Genomic DNA, 3,429 nt, shown 5'->3' on the forward strand with positions numbered 1-3,429 from the left:
GTGGAGAATTTGAGCATCAAAGTAAATAATGGTAGTAGTGGATTATAAACCGTTGACTAAAATAGGAAACCATGAGTCCATACTGACATAAATAAGTGCATAATAAATAGTCTGATGAAAATGAAATATTTACATAGTTTCAAAATACCTCCTCACAATGTTTTTGTTAATTATAAAGGGAAGAATAGTAAATGTATAATAGAGAAGCCTAGCAAACACCAATTTAAGAAATGAAAATGAACGTCCTTAGTAATGAGTCAAATAGAAATCATGGCCTGTAAAGTTTAAAAGTATCAAGGTCATAGAAGTCAAGGATAGATCGAAGAATTATTCCCGATTGAAGGAGACTAAAGAAATATGACAACAAAATGCAATGTGTGATTTTTGAATCAGCTAAGGGACATTATTTGTACAACTGGTGAAAATTGAATATGGTCTGCAGATTCCTGATTTTGATGATCGTATTGGGGTACATGAAAATGCTCTTATTTGTAGGAAATAAACACTGAAGTATTGGGGTGATGGAGTATCAAGTTGGCAACTTACTCTCAAATAGTTTAGGAGAAAATTATTTATATTATACTTGAAACATTTATGTAAGTTTGAGATTCGAAAATAGGACTTAAAATATTAAAAATCTAATTTATTGACCCCACTCCCCTCTCCTGCTCTCTTCTCCCTTATTCCTTAGAAGAGTTGTCTGTACTCCAATTCTTCTTTTCCCATTTTTTCTTGAACCACTCCAAACAGCTTTCATTTCCATCACTGCTCTTGTTAATGTCACCAATGATCTCCATGTTGCTAAATCCAAAAGGCAGTTTTCAATCCTCATCTTGGCAGACACATCAGCAGAATTTGACTCTGATTAATCTTTCCTGAAATATTCCCTTTGCTTATATTCCTCGCAGTCTCTCGGTACCATCTTTTTGGTCTCCTGCGCTGTTTCTTCTTCGTTTCCTCTGCCCCTAAAGAAATGGAGTATCTCAGGGTTTAGGACTCACAGCTTTCCTCTTCTTACTCCCTTACTGACTTCATCCAGTCCCCTGGCTTTAAATAACACCCATATGCTAATGACTTACTATGCTTTATTATCTCCAGCCCAGGCTTCTTTTCTAAACTCTGGACTTCTATAACCGGCTGCTTACTCCACATTTGCCATTGGATATTGTCAAATAGATATCTCAAGTTATCATGTCCAACATTTAACTCCTGATCTTCCCTCCCCCAAGTTTGCTCTATCCACGGTCTTCCTCATATCAGTTAATGGCAACTTCTTCCTACCAGTTGCTCCAAACACCTTGGAGTTGTCCTTGACTCCTCCTCACATCCACTACATCAGCAAATCTTGTTGCCTATAGAGCCTCCACCCCAGAACAAGTCGCCGCCATCTCTCACTAGAGTTACCCAAGAGGCCTCCTTACTGGTTTGCTTCCATACTTGCCTTCTACAGTTTATTCTTATCACTCTTATCACTTTGAGTAAATACCAAAGTCACTACACTGGGCTACAAACTACATGATCACTTACTCCTACCAAATTAGCTAAGAACAAAAAGTTTGATAATATTCAGTGATGTGGAAGGTAGTCCCTCTTATACATTGTTGAAGTGCAATTTGTTAATGTCTATAAAACATTTAAATTAAGCATATTGTATGACCCAGCAATTCCATTTATAGAATTTTATCTATGGAGATACACAAGCGGCCAAAGACACATATGCAATGTTCACTGCAGCACTGCTTGTAATGGCAAAAACATGGAACATCTATACATTCGAAGACATGAGAATGGAGCTTCATGGGCTTTGGGAAGAGCTTCAAGACATAGTCAGTGCTACAAGAAGCAGATCAGTAACTGTAGGATAACCTCAAAGTCTAATAAAAGGTCAGTCTAAACAAGCCATGTGTATTTAAAAAATGATTTGAAAGGTTTACCAATCAACTCGAATTATGTCTGGGGAGTGAGAATGGGAGTTGAAGTATAAAATACTCTTCCTCTTCCTTGGATAACATTCTATTCAATTTCAATTACCTTTTTAAGAAACTATGAACATGCACTTTTATAATTTGCATGAGTTCTTCCCCACCCCAGTATCACACAAATGCTCAACTGTATTTACTTCAATTTTGCATGTCTTTAAAAAAATTTATTTATATGCTAGAATTAACTCACACAGGATTATAGAATGGGGTTTATACCTAGAGTTTTCTGCAAACCATGATTATTTCTTTTTTTAAACTTTTTTTTTTTTTTATAAAAGAAAACATACTCTGTAGAAAATCTATAAAAGGGTAAAGAAGAAAATAACCACTGGCAACCCAGAGAATACCTCAGCTAACATTTTCAGACATTCCTACAAAAGGCGGGGCGAGCAGTGAGGTGGAACCTGAAATCTTTTCATAGTCTTTTGCTGATGCCTCGATGCCATTCGGCAGGGATAAGGGGGGTCTGGCAGCTCTGGCTTCTTTTGTTCAAGAACTCCAACAGAAAGGGTCATACTGAATGTTGAGGCAAATATTGACCCATTGTTCATGGAGAAAGCAATGAGGTCACTTTAATCCTGCAAGCAGACATTGCAAACTCAGATATAAAATGTTCTGTCATAGTGAGGATCTAGTGGTCTTTTAGCAAAACCGTTCCTTAAAGTACAAGAAGAAATTGGTTTCTCAGGAGTGTCTGACTCACCTGTGTGAGTCAGAATTACTTCAGATGGACTATTCGGTCTGTGTAGAGGGTGCACACAGTTATGTGGGCTGTGGGGTGGCTCGCCTGAGCCCATCACCCTTAGCAGCATAATGGGGGTGGGAGAAGATTTAGGAGCAAGAGCTGCTCACCTTGGAACAGTTAGCAGGAAAGGGCTGGCTCCACGTGCCAGGTGTAGTTAATGCTACCTTGCTGTGGTGACTGACAGACATTTCCCCAGTCAGCCCATACCGCCCCAGGGACCAAGGTACCACCTTGCATTCTCAGACACTGGAGAACAGCCTGGTAGCAGACTGACCAGACCCTGGTGACATAAACAGATAGACCCTTTGGTCTTAGCTTTTAAGAAGTGAAGTCCAAAGTCAAACCCACCATGCCAAGCTCCTTCCCAGAAAGGAAATACGGTAAATATCCTGCAGGCAAACAATTCTGTTCTAACAAGAAAATGAGGCAATCTATCAGGTACAAACAGAGAAAAGGGCTTGAAAAACCAAGAAATAGTAAGTTAGTAGAAGGATATAGACTTCTTCGAGCCCACCTGGCAAGAGGCAGAGATTTGTAACTTGATGATACCGTACTTAAGACCATCAAAGCAGAAGGGATGGTGGGAGAGAAACCTGGAAGTAAAAGGTGGAAGAAAATGGGATCTTGACACTTAAAGAAAATCGACATCTGACTTGACCCTTTTCTAAGTCTCGTTCATTTCTTTCATGATGACATCAACTA

This window comes from Pteropus vampyrus, unplaced genomic scaffold (genome assembly GCF_000151845.1).
Source record: "Pteropus vampyrus isolate Shadow unplaced genomic scaffold, Pvam_2.0 Scaffold140, whole genome shotgun sequence".
Taxonomy (NCBI): domain Eukaryota; kingdom Metazoa; phylum Chordata; class Mammalia; order Chiroptera; family Pteropodidae; genus Pteropus; species Pteropus vampyrus.